General features: G+C 35.6%; 1 protein-coding gene across 2 annotated transcripts in view; it reads left to right on the top strand.

The window, feature by feature from the left end:
* Window positions 1-7,181: 7,181 nt before the first annotated feature.
* LOC145666579 (uncharacterized protein C3orf38 homolog) overlaps window positions 7,182-17,164 on the top strand; it is a 31,854-nt gene continuing 21,871 nt past the window's right edge. The window contains exon 1 of one of the 2 annotated variants that reach the window (XM_081733944.1): window positions 7,182-7,371. The gene's annotated coding sequence lies outside the window, so the exon portion shown is untranslated. Of the gene's footprint in view, window positions 7,414-17,164 lie in introns of both variants that reach the window. The other variant, XM_081733943.1, reaches the window with a different exon arrangement.

Raw genomic sequence — 17,164 nt, 5'->3', positions numbered from 1 at the left:
GTGATGGTTATCCTCCTCTGGAGTTAGGAACGCTGCAGAAATTGCGTTTTAATTGCCACGGAAAATAAGACAAAAATTAACCTATTGCAACACAACAATTTCAGCATACATTCACTTCTTATAAGAATTCAATATACTAATCAGCCGCTTTGAATTTTAAGACGTTCATGAGCAAGGAATCCAATCTCTGTTTAAGAGTACAAAGGTCTTGCGTTGGTCTTCTCAATTTACTTAATAAAATATGAAATACGATATACGGTATTTTAACAAAAAAAGATAGTATCCTATTAGTTATACAACCTTCCATTAAGTCTTGCCCTCCCACTTTACAACATAACAATAATAAACAACACTCTGGTTCTTTTATCGCAATCTAAAATTGAGCCACATTAAAATAATACACACTTCATTCGTCCGCTTTTACTTTCCTTTATTTTTATATATCTATCTTGTTATTTGGTCGTCCCTGACGAAGCTGCTTTTTGCCATCATTCTATTTATTTATATTATATATTGTTACATGGTTGTCTTGCCTACCACGTATTGACAATCTTATTATTTTTATGTCATTTGAATATCTTTTTTATATACTGGGTTAGTACATATAAACAAAATACTTATTGCCCCAAAAAATATAAAAATATACAACGTACCGTTGTATATAATGACGCCCGAACGGACTTTCCTTTTTATTCATTAACTTTCATAAAAAGAAAAAATAATTCTTGACCGTTTATATACATATGGGAATTATTCGAATTTTTGAATGTACCTCGTATATTTAAAAATTACAATTCATATAATTGTACATACATATATATCATATTTAATTCTATAATAATATTATTATCATATTCATATATTATAAATTTTTATCATCGTTTTCATTTACTTATACATTTCAACGACGATAAAGCACATTCGAAATTACATTTACAAGTTATTTGATTTTTAAGTCCCTTTTTTTCGGGTCCATTAAAAGCTTTTACGAGTTGTTTGATTCCTTTTCGGGGCCATTACATGCTTTGTTACAATTTAATAATTATTTACTTGGGCATCATGAAGAAGGTTTTGAAAAAGATGTATGTGATATTCATATAGTCGTTCTTTGAACATAACATGATCGAATATAAGATATAGTTAAACAAAATATAAATTAAGATAGCAATATCAATAATAATCAGGACATAACATAATAATTAATATCTTATTGACATCATAACAAGAATATGTGATGGATATAGCATTTTGACAATCATAGAACTCAAGTACAAATAACAAACGAGATCGTATTTGAGTACGGTTCCCTCAGACGCCATAACTCTAATCTAAGTTACATATCCAACAAATTCCTTATAGATAAATAAATTTATTAACTTCAACATATACCTTAGCATTACAAAGATGCTTTTAAACACACTTGAGTAACATGGAACACGAATAATGAGATTGATAATACAAATATCAAAGAAAACACATAACATTAAGGCATTTGGTCAAATTAACAATCAATTTGATATGTCTTTTCGGACGCCTCTACATCAGGTTAAGTTACATGACCAACAAGTTTATCCAAATCACATTGAAAATCACAAATCAAAATACGGTTTTCCGTTTTCTTTACTTCTACAGTTCTTAGTTTCTTACTTGTATTACCATGATACCTGCCATCTGCGCAGCGTTTCAAATAAATCGCATTATTTCGGCTGTGTTTAGGTGTTGTATTATCGGCCAAATCAAGTTCAATCCGTCTTCGTTTCACATGTGGTGAAATATTGTGTCTCCTAACGGATCTGTATTTATCCTTTACATCACATTCACGGTAGTCTGTCCTGCCATGATTTCTGTTTCTTCTGTAGTTAGATTGCGTTATATTCCAGTCCAATTAGGTTTGGTTGCGCAATCACTACCACTGTTACTGTCACTACTAGGTTTAGGTTTGGTTACATGATTACTATTAGGCTCGGTTGCGCAATCACTACCACTGTTAATGTCACTACTAGATTTAGGTTTGGTTACATGATTACTATTACGGTTGCTATTAAGATTAGGTTTGATCACCTTACCGGTAAAATTAGATTTAGTTCTCATTCCTTTTACTACTGTCGAAGTATCTGTGAGTTACTTATTGTCTGTCAATTGTGAGTTACTTATCTGTGAGTCGATTGTGAGTTACTTATCGTGAGCAGGTAGTTTCCTGAAGTAAGTAGAGAAATAATAATTCTCTGCTTCTACGTTTTGTCACGTACGGAGACGCTGACAATATCATTCACTCTGCTTGTTCCCAATAATTTTAAAGGAGGAGGAAACCATACTACTAAAATGTACCAGCAAATATGTGCAGTACCGATGAAAGTTTCATTTCTGACACACGTGTTGAACATAAATCTTTTGATATTTTCACGCACAAGCACTCTAAACGTGTCCTATCTTTTCGTATTACCCGTGCAATTTTTAACCTCACTAATTTCTCACGAGAAAATTTTTGGCACATGGGATAAAAAAAAAAATGAATTTGCCTTCTGCAGATAGGCAGGCTTTATATTCACTTGAGAGACTTAAGTATTCATTTTGTAATCTGTTCTTAATTTTGAGAAGTTATTAAAAGTTACATTTGTGCTCATGATCTGCTAATGTATTCCAAATGATTTGCTTCTATGTAGTATATAATAACAGTATTTCTGTACTAAGAGTTACAAATGTAAAGTTAACTCAAGTAATCCAGAAGCGGCTCTTGAGGGAGGTCACATGGTAAATGTTTAAATTTTATCGCTAAGCTAAGGGAAGAAATGCATAGCGGCTCTTGAGGGAGGTCACACGGTAAATGTTTAAATGTTATCGCTAAGCTAAGGGAAGAAATACATAATATATTTATTCTTGTATGCATTATAAGGAATTAGCGCATGGGATAAGCTTTCTTTCCTTAGCTTGTAGCAATAAAATTATAATTGTTACCAATGTGACTCCTTTCGATAGCTGCCATTGAATTATTCTCCCGAAATCTTTTCGACCCTCTCCCCCACTGTCCTGTTCGGGAAATTTTCCGGGGACACCAGGGAGTAGGAATAGTATCTAGCCATTATAGTTTGACAAAAGTAATTCACATCCTCTCCATATATATATATATATATATATATATATATATATATATATATATATATATATATATATATATTATGGTGTTAACATTTAGTGATTTTCCACCCTCTAATCTAGTACTAAATGTTGATTGTTCGTTGGCAACCCTGATTGGTACCAATGCGATGCAGTGTTGTCAGATGGCGGGAAATTTCCCGCAAAACGGGAAATTCTTAGTATTGGTGGGAATGAGGGAAATTCTGGTTGAAAATGGGAAATTCTGTCAACTTTTCTTCCTTTACATATCTCTCTTTTTCACTCCTTATCTTCATCTCATGAAGATAAGGATTGGAAACCGGAAATAATACATGGATTGGAAGCTTCTTTGAAGGCCAAAAGAACCAGAACAACAAGACAGGTTTATAAACCGAACCAAATGGAACTGATTGTTAATCGCGCCAATATGTATATTTCTCCCTATACCTAATAAACTACAGATAGAAAATAGAAGGATAGCCCTATAATAGATTTGTCTTCCCGTAGGAAAATATGTACTTCTGACTGATTGTTCATAGTTATTTGATTTTAATTTCAAGTTATTAATATAATGATTAATTAATTAATGATTAGAGTAATTAATAAATCATTAATGAGTAATTAATTAATTAGTTATTGATATTCCTTCTTGGCGGGAAATTTTGCAACCGATTGGGAAATTTCAGGGCTTTGAGCGGGAAGTCTGTTATAGAGATGGGCAGAATCGAGTACTTTTGCGAATCGAGTACGTACTCGATTCTGCAGGGAGAGAATCGATTCTGGACTCGGATCGGAATCGGTTTTCTTCATTTCTATCCCCCCCCCCCCCAGCGCGCTCTTGCGATCTAACGGTACTTAAGTGGCAAACAATTTATATTTAACGTTAAGTAATAACAATTTTAAGTAGTTGGCATTGTAATATATCTATATCTATCTATCTATCTATATCTATATATATATTTGGTAGGATTTTAGTTAATAAAGTACATCACGATTAGCAACACGAATTAGAAGAATCTTTTTATATTGCTCACCCTCTATTTTATGCATACCTATATATTTCATTGTTTACCCTCCTTTTCACATTTATTTGCATTCCCGTTGTTTCTGTACACTGAATCCCACGCTTTGTAACCCGCAAGCACATGAGGCTAACTGAAGTTCACTCTCACTCTTTACCATAAGCCAAATGTCGCCAAGCGAGTGGGTGGAGTTCTGGTGCAGGCTGTTCACTCTACGGTGCATACTGTTCAAAGGAATTCGGAATCAATTCCAGCCAATCAGAGCAAGCGTAGGGAATCGAGTACGGAGCTCAGAACTCATTTATGAGAAAACAATTCCGAGCACAAACAGAATCGATTCTGGATTCAGATGTCCTGGACTCGGTTTGTGAAAAGTGAGCACAAGCAGAATCGAGACCAGCTGTGCTCGGAGTGGAAGTACAGGAAAGCAGATGCTTTATCAGCCTATTTGTTCGTTACTGCTCAGTCAGACTTGAATAAAGGGACAACATTAACACCATCAATGGCACCAATATACAAGATAATTACAATTTCTAAATTACAGGTGTTCCATACGCGTATTTTAACACATACATTTGCTATAATTATTATAGCCTTCATCCTATGAATGTTTTTATCCCGCCAGATAATACCGTTCAACAGAATGATATGTGGTCAGTACCAAGGACGTACGCAGGGTGGGTTCTTGGGGTTCAGTTCCCCTCCCAGAAATCTCGATCTGTCTGTAAATTTAATATAATTTTAGGGGTAATTTTACAAATTTTAATATAATTTATTCTCATATTGAATTTGAATGCACCCGGAAAGACTTTGGACCCCCTCAAAATAAATTCCTATATACGTCGCTAGTCAGTACAACGACTCAGTGTCGTTTCTTGTTTTTCGACAAATTCAGTGGCGGTTGTAGCCCGAGGCCAGGGCCCTCGGTCCCCCAGTTTTTGAGTGACAAAAATAATTTAAGCTATTTTTTATGTACTTTTGAAAGTGTATAGTAAACTCATGATATACATATCATAGTCTGAAGTCTGGCTGGCCCCCCACAAGTTTTTAATTTCTAGAAAAGCCTCTGGACTCATTACTTACAATTCACTAGTTACAATACACTCACAAAAATTATAATGAACCATAGGAATTATGAGATATGTAGTAAATCCAGAGTTGAATTACGCATGCAGCATTTGTGGTAGGTACTGCAAATCCTACCACAAATCAGTGGTGGATCTAGTCTGGGGTCGGGGAGCCTAGCCCCCCAGTTTTCTAAGTGACAAAAATAATTTAAGTTATTATTTATATACATTGAAAGTTTATAGTAAACTCATAGCATACCTATCATAGTCTGAGACCTAGTAGCCCCCACCCCCCGTTTTTACCTTCTAGATCCGAAACTGCCACAAATGCTATCAGATTGCTATACAGTTGCCTATAATTATAAAGAAAGATGCAGGGAACTAGAAATAACTACAGCTGCGATCAAAATTGCACTTCTGTGCTAAAAGAAGAAGTGGGCTTTGTGGTGGATAAACACTGTGTGGGGTTTTTATTGGGGTTCTCTTGTTTCCACCCACTTTTGTCATTCAACCATTATTATTTTATTATTATCCATCTCATTATTACCGTATCTTAGCCTCGGTTCATGCTCGCAGAATGTTAAACTTAATAATAATAATAATAATAATAATAATAATAATCGATTACGAGTAGAGTTCATTTATGAATCATAGTTTATTCTGTGTTGGTTAAATGTAAGAATGATTAGTTATAATTAAATTGTCTACATTGCAATACGTTACAGGGAAACTGAGCTGATATAGTCATTTAATTCGATTCTATTTTTCGTGTAGGCCTATAGGCAGTGGCGTATTTAGGGGGGGGCTTCCGGGCTTAAGCCCCCCCCGAAATCTTACTTACTGTAGTAAAGTATATGAAATATCTTGCAGAATTTTCACATTTTCAGGCAAAGCCCCCCCCCCGAAAGTTAGCAAAGCCCTCCCCGAAACAAAATCGTAAATACGCCACTGCCTATAGGTAATTACTTCATTCTTCCCGATATTCATTGATTGATCGATTGGTTTAATTTTAATGCGCTTTTTCGCAATCCAAGCTGATATGGAAATCATTGTTTAAAGTAGGATACAAATTTATGCGAGTTACAGGCATAGCATTTTCACTTATTGTAATGACATTACACTTATCTGCTGGGGAGAGGCGTATTGTTATCCTATGTAAAAATATTTCTAAGCTAATAACATCTTGTTAGGTACGGGGCGTTTCGGCTGGGTGAATGCGTAATTGGTCACAGAGATGTTAAAGAAATATGACGAACGTTGTCATTTACCTCAATCAGAAAGATATTTATATTTTGCTAAAATCTTCCTTTATTCTGTTATGAAATATTTCCTTCCTCGATTAAAATTCTCTTCAATTGAATCGGACAAACTTGGGTAATAAATCATGGCTCTCCAATGTGAATAAACAAACATTCTAGGCCTACGCTATATTAAAAAAAAAAAAAAAAAAAAAAGCGCATCATATGCACAGAAGCATGTTGCAATTCGCTGTGCCACATTTGTTGCTTCCATACTTCTTATCTTGCTGTTTCTGCTGGACTCGATTCTTACTCCTTCCATGGCTTGCTTTACTGGCCTTTCCCTCCCTCCGCTGATAACAAGGCGAAACAAGGAGTACGCTACTTTAGTGAATTCAGTCAAAGCTCTTTACGCTGCGTAAGGGTTAGTTTCCCATCAGTTGGTATATGAATAGCAGAAATGTGTTGTGTATACGCAGCTTGTTGAATGCACTGCCAGGGAGGTGAGCCAATGATTGAGCATAATAAAACCGAATACAGAACCGATCCAGAATCGAATCCAGAAAGCGCGTACATGAAGTCATGAACGTAGGATCATCAACGCAGGCCACTGAGTGGGAATAATTAAACCGAATCCAGAATCGAGTCCAGAGAAACCGAGCACAAGAGAATCGAGTACAGTAAGGAATCGAGTGGAATCGATTCTTGGACTCGATTCTGCCCATCTCTAGTCTGTTATTCTGAATCTGACAACACTGATGCGATGTTCGTCTAAACTATGAATCGTATGTTCTGTATGTTTTAAGAAGTTAATTATTGATAGGAAGAAACTATGTAGATAGAAGAAATTGAAGTTGTGATAAACCTAATTTCGATATAGACAAATTCTATGCGAATGATGCCACTTGAGGATAATAAGTGTAATGCTAAGTACGTACCGGTATTATATGTGACGGCACTGATTAGGAATTGGTAGGTACATAGATTAAGGAAGTGTCATAGATACCTCCGTAAATATATGTTGCAAGAGAAACTTGGTATTTTCCATACAAAGAGGTATTACAAAATTAGGATGGAATTTAGCATCTCCCGAAACTCTTTAATTTGCTTATTTTATTTTGAAAACATAACCAAACCCCTTCTAACCCGTCGCTACTACTACTACTACTACTACTACTACTTATACTATTGATCCGTATAGTAAAATTGCACGCTTATATGTGTAAGATTGGGGGAGATACTAAATACAAGCCCAAAATTAATTGAGGTGCCGATTAAAAACACCACGGCACAAACTGGAATGGAAGGGTAGAGATTGGTTGTTGCAGAATAAGGACTAACATTCCCCAGATGGCTTCCCCGGATTAGACTTAAGAGAACTCGATTTTAACGTTGTATTAAAATTTATTTAAGCATTATTCGAGCAGACGGCTCTACCAAATTTTCACACATTTATTGAATTTTCCGATTTCTTCTTGGAGAGCATGCACTAAATGAGGAGCTAATGTATAAACCACGAACAAACTTGTGCTAGGTGATGACTAAAAGCACGAATGCTATAAAACCGAGGCAGGGCAGAAGCGCAGCAGGGGGGTCCGAGAGGAGCGGGGTGTGTCCGCAGGGAGAGGCGCTTCAGCGACGGGGAGCATACGCACAAAGAAGGATAGTGGAAAAATACGTAAGATATTCGCAATAATTTTCACCTTCAAAAATACTTAAATAATCGAAATAACTCTTACTTTCAAAATGGCTTCATTGATTTCCTGGGTACAAATAACCCTCTGCGAGGAGAAATTCGTCTGTTTTGAATTTTCACTTCTTTTCCACACTTCGCATAGTTGATTTTACGTTTCAACATACCATGACGCTGCAAAAACTTTATAATATGGCGCTCTTTATCACACAATTCTTTCTAATAAAATCGTATGTTTGCATTATATCCATCGCAAATGTCCGTTGCTAACACGAACAGAACATTCCCGCCGTCTATTTCCATTTTTTTGCATTCTTGTATTCTTCCGCTTCAGTAAATAGTTACACTTAGAATACGTTCACTCCCATTCAAAATGTATTTCAATATGATATCTAATGACAGCAATTACTTATATTAACACTCTACTTCTTTTACGATAATTGTTTGACATCGTATTTTACCTATAAATTTTGTTTTTGGTAAAGCCATCTGCTCGAGTGAACCCTTTATTTATTTTTAATTTTCATTGTTCACTCTTAACTGTTAATCATACATATTTTCATGCTTTCTTTGCTCTCCACTAGATACATACTCATCTGTGTTATATCTACACTAATTAGGACGTTAGTGCCGTATCGCCAGACCACTTTGAAAACTGAAAGAAAGCACCAAAATGTACTGCATACGGTTATATTTTGTTGGATTACATTAAGTTACTTTAGATAACGTTATTTTACGTTAGCGGCATAAAAAGTAGTGCAAAGACACAACTAACCTCTGCGATGGATGAATGCTATCTAACCGAGTCAGGGCAGGAGTGCAGCTGGGGGCAGTTGCTCTGAAGGGAGCAGGCGCGTTAGTGACGTTGGGTATACGCGTAAGCGAGGCTAGTGACAGCATGTGGGTTTTGGCGACCATAAAAATTTGAATAGCACTTCTCATGGTTTCATACTTGCAACGTTTCACTTGTTAACATACAATACACTTTTTGTACACTGTGCAGAAATACATTCCTGTTCTGTTAGAAGTAACTTACCTTCAAAACTGTAACTTATCTTTCCTTAACTAAATGCTCCGCTAAACAGCCCTCGAAATGCACTTCCTTCTTTCCCAACGACACTCTACTATATCATAAGAATTGTACCTCTCTGCGAAATAGTCCTTCCGTCTCCACATACAGTGCCGCTTACATCATCAAAAACAACAAGTTTCTTCGCTTTTACTATTTCACTTACTTCACTTTCACTCATTCCTTCTCACAAACTTAAATAAATTCTCCAATTTACTCCGTAAATTTCCTAAAATTGGTCCGGCGATACGGCACTTAACCCCTAATTTGTACCTTCCAATTTTTAAATGGTGCAAGAACCATGGTTTGAAGATTTCAGGGGGGGGGGGGATCATCAATAGGCAGAAAAAATCTTTGTTAGAAAAAATACGAATGTTATAACATTTTTATGTAGCGAAAACACTGCATCACTAAACAAGAATTATAACAAAAGGTGCAGGTGTTTTGGTGGTAATTTTTGTCTTAACGCAAAGCTTTACTGTAGGAATATGAGGGAAAGATAGTGGGATTTTGGGTACATACTGGTATTACTCATAAATGGTAGAAGTTCGTGAATTGTTAAATTACAATTTATATGCTTGAGGTGGGATGTGTGTGTGTCGGAGGTTTTTTTTTTGTGAAGTATACCAAAGATTACGCTCAAATCAGAACATACGGGGTCGAAGTTCAAAATGCGACATAACCTGACACTTACTTCTTGTAAATAAATAATAAATGAATAAACATACAAATTATAAATCGATGCAAGTAGTAAAAAAATGCCAATCCTCAGAAATGAAATGCCGGTGAAAGGAGACGGTGATAATGAGAAAGTAATGTAAATGTTGGAATGAAGATAGTGGGAGGAAACGAGAGAACCCGGAGAAAACCCATGCACACGGCGTTCGCCTACCACAAAGTCCCCTTGGCGCGAGCTGGGATCGAACCAGGGACCCTACGCAGTAGAGGTGAACGTTCTCCCACTGAGCCATCGCGGCCCCTCAATGCAAGTAGTATCTGAACTAATCCACATGATTATTTTGTAAAACAAGTTTTACATGTTCAACGTAAATTAATATTAGTGCTAAAATAGATATGTGAGGTGCTCAGGTTCTTTTGAAATTTACGTTGTTATGTCGAATTTATTATTATTCTGAAAACATTTGTTAAGATGTTCGAAAAGTGAGAAAAACAATTTTATTACATCTTATCTTCGTTACCTTTTAAATATGATATCCTTTGGTCTTGACAATGATTTCAATATACAACAAGAAACTGTCAAGGAGCATCAGTAACACTGAAGCCAGTACTTCACTGTCTTTCTACATGTTGGTTGGTTGATTTGGAGTTCAATTTTTAAACACAAGTTTTACATGTTCAATATAAATTAATATTACTACTAAAATAGACAGATATGTGAGGTTCTCAATAATACATATGCACATATAGGCACTGTGGTGTACAGTGTTGCCACTTTAAGGATATATCTGCATTGATTCAAACATCCTACGACACCTACTATTTTATACCTTTGGGAAATTTGGTACTTGTTTGGAAGTTTATTACTAATTTGTCCCCTAGTTGAATATTCTAGATGAAACATTTTTCCAGATTATTTTACAGTGCTTTGGAACAGTTTCGAATTTTGAAAATGTTTTATAGATCTTAAAAAAGAAAAACATCAAAATGGCCAACTCTTTTTATCGTTAAAAAAAGTGTGAGTGGAACACTGCATCACTAAACAAGAATTGTCGCTAACGGTACAGGTGTTTTGGTGGTAGTTGGTTTTTGTTTTCAGCTAAACGAAAAGCTCTGCTCTAAAGAATTATGAAAGAAAACCAGTGGGATTGTGGGTTCATGTTGGTATTATCAATAAGTGTTAGAAATTTGTGAATTGTGAAATTATAAATTACAATATATATGCTTGAGGTGTGTTGTGTGGGGGGAGTGAGTGAAGTATCCAAAAGATTGCGCCCAAACCAGGACAAGAGGGGACCAAGTACACAAATGCAGCGTAACCACACTTACTTATAAATAAATAAATCAATGCAAGTAGTATCTAAATTAATCCACTTCCTCATTTTGTAAAACAAGTTTTACATGTTCAACGTAAATTATTAGTGCTGGTAAAATAAATAGATATGTGAGGTGCTCAGTAATACATATGCACATATAGGCAATGTGATATACAGTGTTGTCACTTTAAGGATATATCTGCATTTATTCAGACATCCTACGACACCTACTATTCTAGGCGTAGGGAAAATTTTGTACTTGGACTGTATTTCTGCATCTTACCGATCAGGGAGGCAAATTATTACAAACAAATAAATTTCTTATTAATATACAGTGGATCACTACTATAGCCATATATTATATATATATATACAGTCTGTTACAAAATAACTGCACCACCTACGAAAAATCTATACATTTTGTGAATGTTTATATATATTATGAAAGATATTAATAGGAATGGTTTCAAATTATTTCTCATACATCGTTTGGTGTTTTATCTACTGCCTATATAGAGACAAAAAATTCAAATACAATATATTACATAATACTATGCTACAAATTGTCATTATTACAAAAAATGTGAATATAATTGTTTTCATGTACTTTGTATGAACGCATGTTAACATCTCATTAATGAACAAGAATTGAATGCGAGCTTTTTTGAACAGTTTTGTTAAGTGTATAAAAGCCATAACTGTGTATATACCTCATTCAGTACTTTGTATGTTTCCCATATGCAGCTTTCAATGATGCCAACCTACTTGGCATGCTGTATACGAGAGATTGGCACAAGGATTCGTCTAACTCATGGAACCACACTTGCACCAGAGCTTCAATAAGCTCCTTCCTTGTTTGAAAGCACTTCCCTGAAAGCTTGCGGGACATGATATGCCATAAATTTTCAATAGGATTCATGTCTGGAGAGTTAGGTGGCCACCACAACCTTTGGATATGCATGTCTGCAAACCACTTCTTAACCACAGCAGCTCTGTGACACGGCGCATTATCATCTTGAAATATGAAGTAATCTAAGTTTTTGCCTGAGAAATGATCCCTTGCTGTTGATAGAAGTTTACGGCTTAAAATGTCCATGTAATACTGTGCGTTAACTGACCTGTTGCAAATTTCTAATCTTCCGACACCTTTCGACGTGAAACAGCCCCACACCATTACACTCTCACCAAACTTTTTTGTCGGTGATATACAGTCGCTATTAAGTTCTTCCCCACTTCTCATCCATAGGCGGACGCCACTGTCATTCCCAAGCACCCTAAACTTTTTCTCATCGGAGAAAATCACATGTTCCCATTCTTCAACACCCCACGCTTCGTACATGGTAAGAAAGTGTTTCCTGGCTCTTACGTGATTTCTGTTAAGTATCGGCTTCTTTCTAGGTGTTTTCTTCCTAACCCCTTGTTCTTTTAGCCGTCTGACAACTGTCACGTAGCTTACGCTAACACCTGTATCATCGGACACAGTTTGAGCAATTTGTCGTGAAGATGATGCTCTGTTTGTCAGAGCTAGGCTCTTTATTTTTCTGTCTACACGAGGGCTTGTTTTTCGCCTTCGACCACATTTGTCTCTCAAAGAGGACTTGTTATACATTGTTTGCTTTTTAATAACTCTACCAACCGTTGTATGATGCAGTTCAAGTTGTTTTGCAATTTGACGTTGCGAAATGCCACGATAGTTCAACGCCAAAATCTTCCCTTGTTTACGAGGGGATGTGTCATTCAGTATTTTACCCATTTTTAGTATGTAATCACACTAACTATTGAGGAACAAACACAAAGCACTAAATATCATATACAAATTATAAACAACAATCCACAAGCCCAAAAGGTCACGTATGGAAGAAATTTTCATTAACAACGATCAGCGGATTACCATTCACTTGCGCATACATGAGGCAGCCATTTGCATAGTGAATGCACTGCCACCTGTTGAGCAAAGATCACACAAAATCCATGAGTAGTAATAAACAAAAACACATCAAAATGCAATGGCTAACAAGTGTATGATACGTTAAGCCCCTTTAGAGATAAAATTAATTAACAATTTTCTAAGGAAAATTAAAACCTTGAAATTTTAGCAGGTGGTGCAGTTATTTTGTAACAGACTGTATATATATATATATATATATATATATATATATCAGGTATTCTAAAAATGGCGCCCACGGACCACAGAGCACTACTCTACAGCTCAAAATAAAACGAAAATGCTATATGATGAAATGCGCTCCGTGGCCTGTTTTAGCTGCTACAGAGAATTGAAAATTTACAGTGTTGCAACATTGTAAAAAATTAAATCTTTGAGTTTTACGTCCACGGTTATGCCAGTTAGGCTAAAGGAGACTGTAATTATGAGAACTGAATGAAAGTGGGAGGAAATGGGAGAACCCCGAGAAAACCCACGAGCACGATGTTTGTCCACCACAAAGTCCACACGACGCAAGCTGGGATCGAACCACGGACCCCAAGCTGAACGCTCTACCACTGAGCCCCCTCCGCCCCCCTGCAACATTGTAGATTAACTTTGAAACATAAGCAGTTGCTTTCCGAGTTTTCATCAAGTAGTTACATCTATTGTCTCCAGATGGAGTTACAGCTGACAAGATCAGAGTAAATGGACATGTTCCGTAACAACCATATTCAGGGTATCTTACAATTATATCGAACATGCTGGTTGGCTGATCGTCTGTTTCAGCATTCTACATTGGCTAATCCATTCCCGATTGCAGAGTAGGTTGTCATTCCCCGTATTTTCCTTTAATCTGGAACGTTAATACTAACGCCATCTTTTAGCATCGGTAGCGTTATATCATGTTACAAGAATAGTCACAACTAGAGTAATTTATGTGTATGTGTGTGTTTTACACAAATGAGGCAGTGGATTGATACAGAAGCAAGTCTCGTGTTACTAACTTGTGTAACGTCATAACAATGAAATGCATGTGTAAATACTTATAGTAGTGAAATAATTGTCATGTTAAGTATAACTAGAAATTGAAGGAAAAGCCCAATTGAAGATTTTTTTATCATTTCTACAGTAGTATTACGAGGATAGTACTTTCTGTGGAACAAGACCAAAAAATGCCAATCCTCCGAAATATTTCGATGCAGAAGCGCCGGTTTTTGTAAATCAGTAGGGGTCCTTTAATTAACTGTTCAAGACCGGGAATCTAGGGGTGCAGAAACTACTCAGGCTTATAGGATGGCCCTTTCCCGAATAATTTTAGAAATTGGCTCTCATAAAAATGTAATTTTAGGTATTTTGAATGAATAGATTCTTTTCGTGTTTCTTCTTCTTTTTTTTTCAGAGTCGAAAATATGTATTCTTAGATGAGAGTATTGCGGTGTAACTAGGAATATTCTAACCCCGACCTTAGTTCTCGCCACGCTATTTTCAATGTCTGTCTTTTGTGATCTATGAAGCATAAAATATTAAGTTCAATCTGCCATTTAAAGGTATAGCCACTTCGTTGAGAAAAAATATAGTGAAGATGATTTTTGCTGTCTTTTCATCATCAGCATCACAATTTCGGATTTTTCCATCACTTCTTAAGTCTCAGCTCAAATTTTATCACCAGTATCTGTTTTTTCACCCTAAGAAAATGTCGATTCCTACTATCATTTGAGGTGTTTAGAGCACAAGTTCAATTACATAAGGTGTGAGAAAAAATGACAAAGTTTGTATACATGGAAAAAGGAGCACTGTTTTCTACAGTATAAGAACTATTTACAATATATGGATATGTACCTTTCAAGTACTGAAAGGAGCTTCCCCCATAGCAGAACATGCCGCGATCTGCGATGTGATCGCAGAAAATTTGCCTCTCCTGTGCAGAAAAATTGCCAGAGGAAAAAAAAAAAAAGCCAACAGAAAAGTGTAAAAACATGCCTGCTATGTGCAGATGTTTTAAATCCACGGATGACTCGCATAAATGTAGTTTCAACTGTTTTTTACGTCGCGTAAAGCGTATTCTTAACAATCACAAGTGTTCTGCAGAAAATGTTTGCAGAACTGCTGCAGGAAGTTTTTGAAGAATTCCTGCAGAAATTTTTTGATTTACAAAAGCTCATCGCAGAAAGACAAAGAAAGTTCTGCCATCGGGGGAGCTTCATATAAACATCTTAAATATTAAATATCACCAAAGTAACCAAAAAGTGGATTTGAATCCATTGTGCACTGAATGTCCCATTTAGGAATTATGTTGGATTAGAATTTAGTTTTCTTTCTTTTGCCTTAGCTCTTTTCCTATTTTTGTCTGTTTTGTGGGATTCTGAGAACCCTAAAAACTTCTACGGAGTGCTCCTCCGGAGTCTGCGTTCTTGTTTCGTTCAGTAACAGTGTTTTCATTCATATAAACTGATGTTAAAATTATAGTTTCTTTTACAACATTCAAAAACTATTCCACTTGTAATAAACCGTTAGCTCGAAATTGCTTGTTGTGCATCCTACATACAGAAGAATATAAAACATGATATATCTGCGCATTTCTTTTTTATTTATTTATTTATTTTTTCTTTAGTTTAGTATTCAACTACGGTAGGTCCCACAGTATTGGAGCTATGGGCCTTTAAAGTTCATTTTTTCATGTTTTAGGGAGCCTATAACTCCAAAAGGAAGAATTTGTGCGCCCAGGGTGGTATGTACTTTTGTCTTATCTTGTTGTCAGGAAGTAATATATATATATATATATATAAGGAGGGGTTGTTTACTGAATTAATAAGTTCATATAACAGGGTTGGCAAAAACCATGGTTTTTATTTAAAAAAAAACCAAAAAAAAAAACATTTTTTTTTTTTTTTTTGTTTAAACCAGGTTTTTATGGTTTAAATAATTTGCTCTATATATTCATATCATATATGGACAGAAATAAGTTTGTTTCGCCTTGATGTTATTATGCAACAACCGGGTTATGCTGGAAGGGGTCGCATAAGCTTAAAGCGGAATAAAAAACGCTTCTCGAGTTACATCCGAGAGAAATTGTCCTCCATTTGAACTCGGAACCAGGACTAATTGGCCACAAATGCGATACGTCTGCCGACTCACTCACGAAGGAATCCTGATAAAAAAAAAAAAAATACGTTGTACTGATCTTTACATGCTTCTTAATATAACTGTCAAGAGTCATTTCAGAAGGACAAAAAGATAAAGTTGCACAAGTGAAACCATTACACAGAATTACATATGAACAATTTCAAAGTACTACGGAGTACAGAAGAACTAATTTAGTTCAAGTTAGTTAACAACGACTTTTATTGGTCCAAATTAAAGAAATACACAGACTTAATCTGCATATCAATAAGAAAAGTGAATAAAAATACGAATTATTTGAGTCCACTTTGGCTCAGACTCATTTATACATAAATAGATACCAAAGATACTTATTTCACTAAATGCCTCTCGTAGGGTCTATATGACTCCCTCCCACACACACAAAAAGTACGGCATTTTCGATGTATTTTATCAATAGTAAACATTGAAACGAAACAATATTTAGAATTTTTCTTCGATTGCAATTACATAACAATAATAACAACTACAAAAAATCACAAAATAAACATTTATAAACTTATAAAAAAAAGTTGCTTTTGTAGTATAATCTTTTTGAGTAATGAATGGGGAATTTAGGTTTGAATATAATACGAATAATGTACGGGAGTGAAACGTGATAACCCACAAATGTGTGTTCATCAAGATTTTACAAACACTTACACTTTTACGAACATTTTTTTGTTTCTTGGTTTAAACCAGTTTTTTTGAAAAAAACAGCTGGTTTAAACCAGCCAACCCTGTCATATAATGAACAATACCTTCAGGAACAGTTTCAAATTCTACAGCTTGTAGAATCAATTGTAGTAAGAGGTGCTTTTCCGATGAAGTTTCCACTGTATATCCGAGACTTTTAAATCTGCTGTCAAAAAACGGTATGTGCGGCCAGATGTTGATGGCGT

The sequence above is a fragment of the Thermobia domestica genome, chromosome 12 (assembly GCF_964235325.1).
Source record: "Thermobia domestica chromosome 12, izTheDome1.hap1.1, whole genome shotgun sequence".
Taxonomy (NCBI): Eukaryota; Metazoa; Arthropoda; class Insecta; order Zygentoma; family Lepismatidae; genus Thermobia; species Thermobia domestica.
This window is presented reverse-complemented; position numbering and strand designations above follow the sequence as displayed.